The following is a 16,488-nucleotide window of genomic DNA, read 5'->3' as shown; positions in this document are numbered from 1 at the left end:
TCCATGTGGAGGGATTCTCTCTCAGCCTGGACACATGGGGGAGGGCCTAGGCCCTGCCCAGGATGATATGACAGACTTTGGGGATCCCCCATGGAGGGCCTTACCATCCCTGGGGAGCAGGGAGTAGATGGGGTAGATGGATGATAGGGGTGGGGGAGGAGGGGAGGGAGAGGGAGTAGGGATTGACATGTAAAGCAGGCTTGTTTCTAATTTGAACTAATAAAAAAATGTTATACTAAAAAATAAGTATGATGGAGTAGAAAGCAAGAGGAACACCTATAGTCTCCTTTCTTTAAACCTGTAGACAGGACACTGCCTTTATCATATATCCAATATATGATATCCCATTGGGTTCATGCTGTACTCACTGTGTATGTCCTTGGATCCTGAAGGAGATAACCTAATTGACTAAGTTTGGATCTTAGTTAGCCTCCATTTTCCAGTAATTAAAACAATATAGAGGACAGAGATGGATTATGACACTATTGAGCTTTCACACTAGACTTCCAAAGTTCTTCTTTCACTAAGACTACACATGAAACCTCTATTTTGTACCTAATTCAAATCCTTATATTGGAACAACTTTAAGTAAAAGTTAAGTTAGCAAGGAAAACAGTTGGACGTAGAAAGCATCAGTGAAATAACCCAAACTCAGAAAGACAAAATCCACATAACCATATGTTCTTTTTCATATACCTCCTAGCAATATATATATATATATAATATATATATATATATGTGTGTGTGTGTGTGTGTGTGTGTGTGTGTGTGTGTGTGTGTGTGTGTGTGCATGTAAATATGGATATCATAGGTGATGGGGAAGAATATGTAGGGCAAAGAATACATGATATAATACAGAAAGAGACTGGTGATTAGGGGGAACTTGGGGTGGGAGAGTTGAAAGAAAAGTGGAATCTATTAAAACACATTTGATTCAAAAATGATAATACCTAAAACTTTGTATTCTATGTTAAAAATGGTTTTTAAAAGACCTTGGTAACTGTTACTAGCAGATACATGCCATTTACCCCTACATATGACCTTCAGGCACCAGTCCTACATTCTACAGAGATTTCAGACAAATTACATGTTAACTCTTAAATGTTGGATACTTTGAGGCAGAAAATGAAGGCATCATAAAGAGCCAAGTAGTTGCTTTGGTGCATCTGTTTTCTGTGTATCTATGGTGACTATTGCATCTTCCTATTGAGATACTTTCACCCATCATCTGGGGTTCAGCTAATGCAAAAATGATGGACAATAACATTTCAAGTTAGAGACACTGTTGGGACACTGGAGCATAAGGGGAAAAATTTCTTTACTTTATTGAAATCCCCATGGCTGGTCTCTTTGATCCCTCCAGCTCCTAATTCCTAACCCAAAGACCTCCAATCAAGGCCAAAGGTATAACAAAAGTGATTGCAGTTTCTGAACTTATAGGTTTCAGCCTGCTTCAAGATTTATCTCCTTACACCTGCTTTATGATACATAGTAGTGACCGTGTGTTCTCAGAGCTGTTTTTAATGATGTTGCTCAGAATGGTTTCCTTCCAGATGATGATTGAGAAACTAATTTAAAAAAAAAAAATGGTGCCAAGTACCACAAGAGTAACAGAACTGTGCGGTTTTCTGGGGTTTTATTTTTTACTTTGTTGTTGTTGTTGTTGTTGTTTATTAAATGGAGCGTGCTGGATATCTCTACAATTTTGTTCAAATGACTGCAGAACCTGGAAAAGCTGTTGCTGCTATTGATGCATAACATATTGCTATTATTGGTCTTTTTATATAAATATATATATACATATATAAAAATAAAATAAAATTTGAAATTATGTTTTTAAAAAAAGATTTATCTCCTTACATCTTTCACATCATTATGTCACAAAATTGGTATTTAGGAGTAAAGGATATAAAAGAGCCCTGTCATAGGATTTGGGCAGTGGTGTGTGAATGAGTTGTCTTCTCATTCAACTATGTGAAAAGACGATGTTGGCCCCAACTCTTGGTTCTGGCCTTCAGCCACCCTTGTCCATCTCCTCAAAAGCACAGGCCAATTTCTCAGTTTCTCTTCACTGTAACCTTTTGTCTCTGTCATTGTGCTCAGCTTGATAACACAATATTCATATGGAATACTCACAATGGCTACAATATTATCCAAGAACTGCAACCATTTGTAATGGCTTGGCTTGAATCTCAGGCCAGCGTACTATTTTCCCCACGTTACTATGTTGTGTGACAGTAGGGAGTAAGAGTAGAGAGTGAAAATTCAGGAAACAGAGTTTACATTCAGCTCTTGTTTTCTTTTCATTACCATATCTGTGTGATCTCGGGGTAAGTTTCTTTCTTTTTCTTTTTTTTTTTTTTTTTTTAGGTTCAAATGCTGCTTGGCCAATGACTAGGATTCTCATCTGCTAGCTCAGTATTAATTATCATAAATCTATATATTTTATAAGACTTATCTTACAGAGGATGCCTTCATTTGGCACCCTCTCTTGCCGGTCGATCACATTGTGCCACTGGAGGAAGAGCGGAGGGGGAAAAGGGACACTTCCTGTTTCTCCTTTCTTAAATATGAGTCTCCTTGCTATGTCACTTCCTGCCAGGAACATTGGGGTAAGTTTCTTAGCTTCTCTTTGATTGTTTCTCCTCTATACATGGAGACAATAACATTAATACTTGATAACAGTTTTGAGAGTATTGAATGGGAAAAGTACACAGAACTATGCCTGCAGTATAACATTTAGGAAATGTTTTTCCATTTGTTTAACCTTACCTTACCTTGCCTCATAACCTGTCTCCCTTTTCCTGGGAAGATTCACCCAATCTGCAACAGAAACACATTTCTGGCCAGTGGAGAGCTTGCAGTGAGTCCATAAAATTGCTCTCCTCATCAGGACAGAGCCTACATCCTCTTACCCTACCTAAAGGACAAAGTGAATCCCTGAAGCTTTCTTGTGTACTTTCCTTCAAATTGCAATGTTTTTTGTTAATCATTTCTCCCCATCAGACTAGAGAACACCTAACTTTTGATTAAGCCAGTTTTCCTTTATTTCATTTGTTTTTAACTTGATTATTTAGATTTTTCTTAATTTCTGACTTTTAAAAATTATTCTCTTAGTGAGAAAATCTAGGGGTTATAGTTTTAATGTCATACTAAGTAATATTAAAATAAATGACAAGACAGCTATGAACTGGTGAATTAAAACAACTAATAATTGGATTGGAGAAATATAAAAATTCCGAATTCAGTGAACCAGCACCAGTCTAATTCAAATGTCTAATTAAAAGTTATTTGGAAGAGCAGCATATACAAACTGCACTGCAGTCATCTATGACTGGGAAGAAGCTTCCTAACCAGAAGGAAAATCAGAATTGCATGAAGAAACGGGAACCAACTGTAATCTTTAATCAGAGTACTCCATTTTAATCAAGACCGTCTGACTCTCCATCCCATTACCACTTCATTAAAATACACTGTCCCCGGTGCTGAAGCTGTTGTTAGCTGTTTAATGGAAGATTAACCAAGCTTCAAGGCAGGAAAGGAGGTAGCAACCCACGATGGAAACAGGAACTTCCAAAGTTAGCAGAGAGCTATAGAAGAAGAAAAAGAATTCAAGATTAGAACTGATTTAACCAGAACAAGCCTTCCAGCCTGCAAGCTGATTCATTCAGAGGGCTATTCATAGCAGAGGGCTATTTAGCACATTGTCAAATATGTCATTCTAACAAAGTGTGATCGTTAGTACAAATAGCTCATGAGCAATGACATATTTAGATTGCCTTTATAGAGGTGGCAGGGTATGTGCAGCTAGACAAAAAGAGCTCCATCTTCAGATGGGAAAAAGATGTCTAAAATTTCTAAACTTAGGTTTATTTCTGAGACTTACCAGCCTCTGGCACTATCAGACTGTCACTATTATCTTTGCTGCTTTGTTTTCTCAACTGCAATGTAAGTGAGCAGTGACATTTTCTATGCAGTCTTATTATGATAATTAATTATAGAATCAATGAGTTAATATATGTGTAGATATGTCTATGTCCACATGTATGATGTGATGAGAAGAGTAACCAGGAAAAGAGTCATCTCTTAATAAAAAAAAAAAAAAAAAAAAAAAAACACCATTGTCATCATCAATATCAATGAAAGCCTTTTCCCAACACAGCATTGCAGCTTTTGATGGTTTGGTAGGTGTTACTGAAGCAAATCTAACAATGGGCTGAACCTCATTCTCATTGCTAGTTAAAAAGTCCTTTTTTTTCTGGAAAAAGTCCATTTTTTCTCTGAAAATGCCTCTTGCCATTAAGAAGCCTTAAAAAAACTAAATTATTTCCCAAACCTCTCACTTTTCCTTTTCCTCCCATTTTCTTAAAGACATCATTCCGGTGCATCCTTTTGCTTCAGAAAGCTGCTTCCCTGACTAGACACTATACTAGATTACACTCCCACTTCAGTTAAGACGAAGAATGGCAGACTAGGAGCCTAACAGACCCTTCCATAAATTAAAAAACTGCAATAGGCAAAGCACCCTGTCATGAGCTGACACATATATAAACCTGCATACAAGTTAAGGGGCTTTGCTGCTGTACAAGTTACAAGCAGGGACACTAAGGCTTGATGGATGATCTTCCTTATGAGCTCAACATAAATGTCACAATATGCTTTGTGGGTCCACACCTCACTGCTGAGTCTACATTCAGGAGCTTCACACTGTGCCCTTCTCTTCTCTTCTTCCTTTTCTTGCTTCTGTGTAAATAACACAGCACAGAGAAGTGGTGTAAAATAAGAAATGCATAGAACAGTCAAGGACAAAATCTTTCTCTTCCCTTCAGACACTGTCAATAACATAAACTAAAAATTAATTAATTAAAATCTCTGTGGTCAAAATGAGGTGAGCACAACAGATAAACTTCCCCCTACTGAATAAATTAACAAATCAATAGATCCCTAGGTGATATGGACTGCTTTGTTTTTTATCCAATCATGTGACTTTGTTTTGTTTCATTTAAAAAAATAAAAACTAGCAAACTTAAACAACCAGGGGCCATTTTCACAGTTTAACATCTAGGAAAACACAAAAGCAGTAATTAAAGCAATCTGGGGCTAGAGGAAGATAGACAGAAAATCTGTCACCACTGAGATGCTCAAAGAAGGAGGGAAAAGAGTCCTGGAGGATGAAGCAGCAGTGACAGTTTGTTACATTGAACCCCAGAGTGATGAACAGTGAAAGAACACAGCAGAGCTCACTGCCAGGGGAAATGTCAGTTCATGTGAGAAGTTCCTGGAAAAACACCGGAAAGGTGATGACAATTCTGCTCTTTTGCCAACTTCAGAAATGGGCTGAATTTCCTTTGTACAACAAGAATTATCCCTGTAGTCATTTTCATAGGCTACTTTTGGAAAATACCAACCACTCTGCTTTTTTCATCCGGTGTGATCTTGATGTCTAGAGTTTAAAATATTGTAATTCATATCCTGAAAGTATCAATATTTGCTACAACCTGATATTTTATGTTTCATTCATTTATTTATTTTACATCCTGACTGCAGCTTCCATCCCTCCTCTCTTCCCATCCCCCCTCCCTGTCTGCAGTCTCCCTTCCCACCCATCCATTCTTTTCAATTCAGAAAGGGGGAGGACTACTATGGATATCAGCAAAACATAACATATCAAGTTATACTAAGACAAAGCACCTCACCTTATATTAAGGCTGGGAAAGGCAACCCAGTATGAGTAACAGTGCCCCAAAAGCCTGCACCAGATTCAAAGACAGTTCCTGCTCCAACTGTTAGGAGTCCCACAAGAAGATCAAGCTATACATTTGTAACATAAGTGCAGAAAGCCTAGGTCAGTCCCAGGCAGCAGGCTCCCTGGTTTTCAGTTCAGTCTCTATGAGCTCCTGTGAGCCCAGGTTAGTAGATTATGTGGGTTCCTTTGTAATGTCCTTGACCTTTTGTACTCCTACATTCCTTCCTCCCTCTCTTCAGCAGGATTTCCCAAGCTTGTCCTACTGTTTGACTGTGGGTCTCTACATAATGTTTCTACTAGTTGCTGGATGAAGCCTCCCTGATGACTATTGGGCTAGGCACCAATTTATAATGTTAGCAGAGTATCATTAGGCATTGTTATGATGATATTTAATTTTTTCGTCAGTCATGTTGACTTTGTTTTCAGGTACACATGCTCCATTTTCTTCTAATGTTGTTCACAAATACTCAGCCAACCCTAACTCAGTAACTTCATCCATCCATCTTTCTGACTGTTTTGAAATTTCTCTATCATTTAGCACTTATAATATGCACATTTTAAGGTGAATTCATTAGAAACACCATGCAAGACATCTGACCCCAATTGCTGTCCATGATCCCCTTTATAGGAATTGTTTCCTCATTGGAAACAAATGCAATCTAGTCAAGGTATCAGTTCTCTGGATCTAATTTCTCTTGTCAAGTATTAACTAAAAGAACACATAGTTGGCTGTTAATATCATAGAAAGTAGACCTTGGAACAAAACGCTTACTAGAAATAGAACAAAACACTATATGATAATAGATGAGTTAATTTCCTAAGGAAACATAGTAATATTAAATGTTTATGTGCCAGAAAACATAATTGCAAGGGCTGAAAAAACAGTCAATGGTGAAGTGCTTGCCAGCAGATACTGGATCCTAAGTTGACTACCCATCGTTGAAAAAATAAATAAAAGTTGATAAATAAAATATATCTAGAATCCAACAAAATATCTGAAGCAAAAAAGGCATAGAATTAATAAATGGGACCTCCTGAAACTGAGAAACTTCTGTAAAGCAAAGGACATAGCAAGACAAAATGCCAGCCCATAGAATGGGAAAAGATATTCACCAACCCCACATCTGACAGAGGGCTGATCACCAAAATATACAATGAACTCAAGAAGCTAGTCACCAGAACACCAAACAATGCAATTAAAAGATGGAATGCAGAACTAAATAGAGAATTTTCAACAGAGGAATCCAAAATGGCTGAAAGACACTTGAGAAAGTGCTCAACATCCTTAGCCATCAGGGAAATGCAACTCAAAACCATTCTGAGATACCATCTTACTCCTGTTAGAATGGCTAAAATCAATAACACCAATGACAATCTATGTTAGAGAGGATGTGGAGAAAGAGGTACTCTCCTCCATTGCTGATGGGAGTGCAAACTTGTATAGCCACTTTGGAAATCATTATGGCAGTTTCTCAGGAAAATGGGAATCAGTGTATCTCAAGATCCAGCAATCCCTCTCTTGGGCATATACCCAAAGAATGCACACTCATACAATAAAGACATTTGTTCAATTATGTTCATAGCAGCATTATTTGTAATAGCCAGAACCTGGAAATAACCTAGATGCCCCTCAACTGAAGAATGGATAGAGAAAATGTGATATTTACACAATGGAGTACTACTCAGCGTGCGGGGGGGGGGGAGGAATCTTGAAATTCACAGGTAATGGATGGAACTAGAAGAAACCATCCTGGGTGAGATAACCCAATCACAAAAAGATAAACATGGTATGTACTCACTCATTTTTGATTTTTAGACATAGAGCAAAGGATCACTAGCCTACATTCCATACTGCTGGAGGAGCTAGGAAACAAGGAGTACCCCAAGAGAAGATTGCATGATCTCTCGAAGAAGGGGATGGGGACAAGAACCCCTGACCAAATTGGAGCCTGGGGGCAGGGAGAGGAAGGAGAGTCTTCATCCAGTTGCTGTTCAAAGAAGAAACAGACACCCATAGCTAAGCACTGAACCATACTACTGGAATTCAGTGGTGGAGAGGGAGGAGAATTGAGCAAAGGAGCCAAGACAGGGATGGAGATACCTGCTGAAACAGTGGACCTGACCTACTGATAGAATGGAGACCCTAGTCATAAAGCTGGGGAAACAGCATTGGACCAAACCAACCCTTCTGAATGTGGGTACCAGCTAGGAGTCCAAGAAAGTCTATGGGTCCTCTAACAGCAGAGCCAGTCTTTATCCCTAGAGCACAAATGGACTTTGGGAGCCCATTCCCTATGGAGGGATACTATTGCAGCCCAGATACAGTAAGGAGGGTCTAGACCCTCCCCTAAACAATATGACAGACTTTGAAGTTCCTTGGTAGAGGGCCTCACTATCCCTGGGGAGGAGTCAGGGAGGTAGGTTGGGGTGGGTTGGGTGGGGAACATGGGAGGATGGGAGAGCAAGGGAATGGAGATGGGTATGTAAAAATGAGTAATTAAAAATAATGAAAAACTGAAAAGGAAAAAAGGCATAGAAGCAAAAGGAAAAGTAGATCACCATAGTTATTTTTGGAGAGTTCAATATCTATGTCTCAGCAACTCAAACAAGAAGACTGAGCAGCAGAGATAAAATAACTCAATAATATTGTTAATTGGCAGGATTATCATCTAAGTTAATTTGTTCAATTAAATTGGACACCTTGCCCCATTTTAATTATACTCCCCAAAATAAAACAAGTGTGAACACTCTGATGAGGAATGTCCTTCTTTCACACATAAATATATGTTTCCCTTGTTGGTTGATAAAGAAAAGGTAATTGGTCAGTAGCCTGGCAGGAAATTTAGGCAGAGCTACCAGACAAGGAGAATTTTGGGAAGAGGAAATGGGCAGGGAACAGTTGCCAGAGGGAGACACCATGTAGCCACTGAAGGAATAACATGCTGGGGCATTATGGGTAAGCCACAGCCTCATGGCAATACAAAGTTTAGTAGAAGTGGATTAATACTTAAGATAGAGCTAGTCTATAAGAAACCTGAGCCTTCGGCCAAACAGTTTATAATTAATATAAGCCTCTGTGTGTTTATTTGGTACTGAAGGGTAGTGGGACCATGCTGGACAGAAACTCCTCCATCAATACACTTAAAAGAAATGAAATTGTGTAGAAAGAATTCTCTCACCTCAGTAAAATAGAAGTGTCAGTAGCAGGAATAAAACAAGAACACTATAAAATATCTACAAACAGGGCATCAAACTTACATTTTTTAATAGTGCGCATCACTCCTTTATTATACTGACCAGGAAAGAGATTTAGTAGTTATGCCCAAAACAAGTTCTGAACCCACATGGTAGGGCCAAGCAGCTGGAACATGATTCAGACAGTGAAAGACAAAACCTGGACATGCTTAATAGGCACTTCACCTCTACAAAGCAAGGTAGAGATAACACACAGCAAGAAGCACTCCTTCCCCTTGAGGACAAGGAGTTTATCCCGTCTGATAAGAGGAATGGCTCATTTTCTGTTGACCACATGGAACTATTTCAGTCATCACTAGAAACAGAAAAGGAGCTTTATTCCTGCTGATAAATACACATGTACTTTTTTTGGTAAAAGTAAACATAACAGCACAGACTTGACAGGATTGATCCCAACCTTCTGGGGCCAGCAGCTCCTTTAGGGTCAGAGAGGAAGGTAGTATGTTTACATCACTATGTTAGTTACTTTTACCTTCCACTGGAATGACTACAGCCCCCAGTTATCTAAGTGCTGAAGAGGGCAGGACAGGTACCAGGGACAAACTTGGCTGCAGCTTCTCATGGGTCATACCACTGCATGGTTCCTTCCTGATCTCTTCCTAAAGCAGATCCTTAGTAAACACAGGACTAAGAAAAACTAATTACTACCTCTCAAATCTCAAAAAATAATAAAATACTCTGATTATAACTTCAATCACACCTTAAGAACCTAGAAAAAGAATGACAAAGTAAACTCCATCAAGCAGAATAAGAGAAACAATAAATATTAAGGAAAATAATAAAATTTAAACGAGGTTGCTACAAAAAACTGATGACATAGAATTGGTTATTGAAAAGCATAGCAAACCTGCTGAACTTGTAACAATACTAAAAATGACTATAAATTATTAATAATAGAAAAGATGCAGAATAGAAACACAACTGAAATCTTTGAATTTATAAATGACTAAATGTGATATAGATCATTTGAATATCTTTAAAACTATCCAGTTGTTTTCATAACTTCTAATTCTTATAATTATTTATGTATTTCTTCACTGCATTTGTATAAGTGTGTCTATGTATGTCCTGTGATGTACCTATGGAGTTTAGAGAGCTTGTGTGAGTTAAATCTTTCACTGTCTGTGTTTTGGGTATCAAATTCGAGTTCTCAAGCTTGTCCCCAAACATCCTTACCTGCTGAAACATTTTGCCTACCCTGAATTCATAATTTCTTAAACTCATAAAGAATAAACTTCTGGGCCTGAATTTTCTCACTGGAGAATTCTGTTAACTAGTTAAGGATGGAACATCAACTTTTACTTATATCCTAGAAAAATTTACAACTGTTTCTTTAAAGCCATAGAATAAAAGAGGCACACAAAACTAATTCTGTGTACTGCCAATAGGTATATCAACACTAAAATGAAAGAAGCAATATCATAACAGCTCAAAAAGAGACATTTAAGTATATATCTAAGAAAATGCATTTTGACTCATTTTCTGAAAGTGTCAAAACATTGATGAAATAAATCAAGAGATTTAAAAAGAAATGATATGTAATGTGTCCATGTATTGGATGAGTCACTACAGCAAAGATGTCATTCTCTGTAAACTGATGGTTTTTGCACATTTACTAAATCCAAGAAACACTTTTGCAGATACAGACATGATACTCTAACTTTATGTATAAATGCAAAATAACTAGAAATAATTAAAACAAATTTGAAAAAGAAAAAGATAGGATGAATCTACTTTACTGGTTTTAAGATAAATCTATCCACACTAAAAAATAGTGTATTAATGACAGAAAAATAAACATATAAAATAATTTTTAAAAACCACAAACTCTGCAATAGAGCTCAACTAATAAATGTAATTCATCTTTTCACAAAGATACTATAGGATCACCATGGAGATGAGGTGATCTTAAATAAATAATGACGGAATAAAAGGACATGCATAGAGACTTGACTTGCATGTTGTGTAGTATGTAATTCAAATGTGTCAGGTAGTGCAATGTAAAACATAAAAATAAAATCTTCTGAATCTAACGATAGGCAATGTGTTCTTAGACAAAATGGACCATGGAATGTAGGAACTACCAATGGCTATCACACCATGCACAAGACCTACATAATATCAAACTACCCAGCATGAATAATGGAGCAGCTTGTGGAGTCCCATTGAATATTGGATGCTAACTGATTTGCTATTGAATGCCGTGACCTCAGTGGGGAATGCCTGCTAGTTTTGCATCTCTATGGGCCTATGCATCTGAATAGGCTTGCACCTGGGCGGAGGGGCTAGGTGTAAAACAGGAGTGAGAGTCAGGGGCGATCAGGGAGAGAGAAGAAGGACAGAAATGGTTCCCTCGTGGTCATGGAAGCATGGTTAAGAAACAGCCGAAAAGATGGTAAATAAAGAAAAGACTCTAGTTTTACAACATGGAACTGAGAGCTCCCTAAAGATGACAAGATGCCTGTGTTTGGTCTTTATCACCACTGGGTTGCTAGGAGTTTCCAGGTCCACACACCCCAACTCAGGCCGAAACTCATGGGTTAAGGATGAGACATGCCGACAATTGATAATGTATAAAGATCTTACAACTCTACAGAATAAAACAAACAATTTATTAAAATAATGGGAAAATACACAAGGAGACACTTTATTGTAGAAAATATCCAGATAGCAGAGAAACTCATGAAGAGGTTTAATATCATTAGTAATAAGGGAAATGCAAAATTAAAGCCATATAAGATATCAGAACATACATATCAGAAAGGCTTTTTAAAATGACACCACAGAGCCAGGAGGTGGTGGCACATGCCTTTAATCGAAGCACTCGGGAGGCCAATGCAGGCATATCTCTGTGAGTTCAAGACCACCCTGGTCTACAAGTTCCAGGACAGCCTCCAAAGCCACAGAGAAACCCTGTATCAAAAAAACAAAAGAAAAAAATGACACCATATATTAGCTAGATGTGGATAAATTAGGTCATTAATACAGATTTGGAATGTAGATTAGAATAGACACACTGGAAAATAGCATTCAATGTCTCTAAAAACTAAATATGCATCTACTACCCAATTTAGCAATTATACTCCTGGGCATTTATCCCACTCACATAAAAATACATTTACACAAAAATCAAACTAATTCTTAGTGGCTTTATTCATAGTAGCCAAAACATCTCAAATGCTCTATGATAGATTGAAGGGACCAGCTCCCCTTTCAGCAGCCATAACGGCCAAACACATGCTTGTCTGACCTTGTCTTAGACACTAGAAGGTCAGATGCCTGCCTCGTGACAAGGAACCAATCAGAAGTTAGCTGGTGGTGTTATGCTTTACGACCCTGGGTGTACTTTATGGACAATGGAAGAGCAACGACTCATGGTTGGACTCACAGAGCATAGCAACCACCCTGGGAGGGCCTATGGGCCATAACAACCAGTTGGCCAATCAACACAGGGCAAGCCCTCCAAGCCTGGAGGCACACCAATCCTGAGCCTGTGCGTACCCCTAGACACTCCCCATATGCTGCCTTACAAGATCTCTCGGGAGCCCCTAGGAGCTGTCTTCTGTAGCCATCTGCCATGGCGGGTGGACAAAAGACCGGAGCTAACATGGGGTTAGCTCGTTAAATTACAATAAAGCCTCATGAAGTTTGCAGCAAGCTCTCGAATCCGCCTGGTGATTGGGGTGACCATGGTCATGGCCTGGGACCCCCGGATACCTGATTTTTCCGGGGTCTAACAGTATCAGGAAGTCCCACCTAGCGACCCACACCTGCCACCTTAGCACTTGGGAGGTGGAGGCAGGAGGATCAGGGGTACAAGGTATCTTTAGCTATCTTATTCTATTTTATTTTGTTGCAGTTATTATCACTTAGAAGCCTGTTCTTTTCTAATGAGAGGCAGACAGGACTGGATATGGGTTGAAGAGAAGTGGGAAGATCTGTGAGAAGCAAAGGGAGGAAAAACTGTAATCAGGATGTATTGTATGAGAAAAGAATCTATTTTCAATTAAAACAAGTCTTGTCTATTAATAATGTCAGAAGCTACATCCATAAAATCTCACCAGCATAATTGCCTAAACACAAGCTAAACAAGCACAATAACAATAGACAGGAGAAAGTGGCTAGAGGAAAGACCGTAAGACTCACCCCTATACAAAGAACTACAGGAAACTAAGAAATACTGAGAATGGAGGAAATAACATTTCACAGGAAAGAACTCAGCAGCTGGTTATCCATTACAAAATGGTCAGCCCTGACCTGAAAACATTTGTACAAGTAACAAGTAACATACTGATTAAGAAGTTGTATTTATGAAAATATACTGTTAGACCCCCAAAAACTCAAGTATCCGGGGTCTCAGGCCAGGTTAGCGGTCACCCCAATCACCAGGCGGATTCGAGAGCTTGCTGCAAACTGCACAAGGCTTTATTGTAATTTAACGAGCTAACCCCATGTTAGCTCGGGTCTTTCACCCACCCGCCATGGCGGACAGCTAGAAAAGACAGCTCCTTGGGTCTCCCAAAAGATCTTATAGGGCAGTGTAAGGGGAGTGTATAGGGGTACGCACAGGCTTACGCACAGGCTCACGATTGGTGTGCCTCCAGGCTTGGAGGGCTTGCCCTGTGTTGATTGGTCAACTGGTTGTTATGGCTCATAGGCCCTCCCAGGGTGGTTGCTGTGCTCTCTACGTCATTGCTGTGCGCTTGTCTGTAAAGCACACCCAGGGTCGTAAAGCATAGCACCACCAGCTAACTTCCGATTGGCTTCTTGTCACGAGACAGGCATCTGACTTTCTAGTGACTAACTTCTGATGGGTTCCTTGTCAAGAGACAGGCATCTGACCTCTATGTGACCAAGGCAGGTTTATGGCAAGCACGTGTTCGGCTGTTATGGCTGCCAAAAGGAAGCTGGTTCCTTCAATACATATATTGCATTTACCAATAGTCATTAAAGAGGACATGAATTCAAAAATGAGCAAGGAGGTATGAAAGGGTTTGGAGAGAGAAAAGATGGGATAAATGATTTAATTATAATATAAATGATATATAATGGAATACATAACATATTAAAATACATATGACATTTTTAATAATTGGTGTATACTAATATATAATATGAATGGTATAATATATGATATATAATATGACTGTATGTATACTATATATAAACTTTTCAGTCCATGTAATGTTACCAATATGCATATCATTTTATGGCTGATCACTTGAAATAGGAAGTTGGGGAATGAGAAGACTCATTCTCCAATTTTCGTATGCATTCTCCACTTGACTGTCATTGTTTGTCTAGGAATGGAGACGCATGAGATTTCTCCCCTTCCATGCTAGCATATCCATTGGTGTCATCATTGTTCAGGCCTTGTTTAGACAGCCATGTTGATGAGACCTCCTAACTGTAGCCTTTCTGATATTTCCAGAAGACATGACCTCACAGAAAATCTTCTGTTTCTTTGGCTCTTAAAATCATTCCACTCCATCTTTCCACAATGACCCCTGAACCTTGGGAACAGGAATTGTGTTGTGGACGTGTCACTTGGCAGTGGGCTCCACAGGATCTCTTGTTCTCTGCAGTTGTAGTTACTGTAATAGTCTGTGCCCAGAGATGCTTCATTGATAAGGGATGAGAACACTTAGCAGTGAGTATAAGGGTAATTATTTAGAATGTAGTCAGGTATCATGCTAGGTTAATGAAGTTGCAATTGTAGGTTCTTCTCTAAGATCCATAACTAAACAAGTCCCTGGTAATTAGCTATGTTTCCAGTATCAGCCATGATTTTCTTCCTATTAAGCAGGTATTATGTCCAATTACAGAACTATTGGTTACTGCCAAGGTATTTCTGGTATTATTGAACCCTTGGGTTATTGTGTCATGCTGGTTTCTGTTGGGGCTCATAGGTACCATAGCTAGGTAGGACAATTGGTTGGTTCTCTCTCAGAGAATTTCATGAAACATTCTGGTACCATGAAAGCTTCCCCTGAGAAGGAGGTTTTCAGGTCAAATCTAGCTTGGGTCCTCTGGGTCCTGTATTCAAAGTACATGGTGTGTTTAACTTACCTCCCATGACTGGGGGGCGGGGGGCAACCAAAGGCAATGGCAATAATTTTTTAGGAGTTTCTTGTACAACCCTGACCAACAACTCATAAGTGGGCTTTTCATGCCTGGTGTTTTTTGTTGTTGTTGTTGTTGTTGTTGTTAGATATTCTACAACTCTTAGAAGGAACATTGTCAGCCTAGATGGGACATTTTCATTTAAACCATATACATAGTATACTGTATACATAGACTTAAATGGAATATGTAAGTTTAGATTAATAGATAAGATGGTGCCTACAACTTTTTCACATGCATTGCTATTTTACCTAAGGAAGAACTCTTTGGTGATGGAAATGTTCTGTGTCTGACTGTATCAATGTTAACACCTGGTTGTGATATTTTACTAAAGCAGTGTAAAACATCATCATTGGGGGGCACTGGTTAAAAGATATACTTTCCGTGTAGTTTATTACAAGCATATGTGTCTATATTTATCTCAAGGTAAAAAGCTTAATTTTATAATGTCAACACTGGCTTGTTGCTCACATTTTTGCATCTAGTTTTAGATGTACTCACTCAGCACTACCACCAGCTGTCAGGGAAGCTGTCCCTCTGTGAGCTCACATAGCACATGAAGCAGATCTTCTGCCATCTGTGCAAAGCCCTTCTTCAGGCCAGTCTTCCCTCAGACCCAGAAGGTTCTCACTTGCTACTTTATTTTTTATTTTCCTTCACCCTCAGAACATAAGCCATGTATATGTACACACCAAATGCTAAGTCATCACAATTTCTATATTCCACTCAAGTCTTTAAATCACAATTATGACACTGCCAAGCAGCGAGTAACTAAGTTGCACATATGCCACAACAGATGGCTCACATGTCATGGTTTCTACCCCCAAAGTTCTTCTGCTTAGTAAACCCATCAATAAACACATTACAAATAAGCATTGTGAAGAGGGGGGAAAGTCAGAAGGATGTACTGGGTAATGGGATCTCAGACAATGAGTGAATAGCTTTTCAGGAAATTTCACCTGAGAATACATGCCATAGAATCCAGACCTAAAGTCAGAGAGTTCTTCATGGGTGTTGTTGTATTGTATTGTTATTAGTTTTTTGCTTGATTTGATGCTTTTGTTCCATATTGTTGGATGAGAGAAGTAAAGAAATCATTAGACACTTTAGAGACTCTGATGGAAGTCTTCCTCCTCCCAGTATCCTGTGTCAGTGACTGACACAAGGATACTTAATAAGCATCTTTATGAGGATGAGCATCTATCCCACCATCTGCATGTCTACAGGTCTACAAGTGTGCTGACCTCAGCTGACTTCAGCTGACATCAGTGACAGCTCTGCTTGGAGCTGCTCACTAGCTGCACATGGCTTGTCCTGGGTTTGGATGTGATCCAAATGTATCTCTTTCACTTAGTAAAGGCTCT

The sequence above is a fragment of the Cricetulus griseus genome, chromosome 6 (assembly GCF_003668045.3).
Source record: "Cricetulus griseus strain 17A/GY chromosome 6, alternate assembly CriGri-PICRH-1.0, whole genome shotgun sequence".
Taxonomy (NCBI): Eukaryota; Metazoa; Chordata; class Mammalia; order Rodentia; family Cricetidae; genus Cricetulus; species Cricetulus griseus.
Note: the sequence above shows the minus strand (reverse complement) of the source record.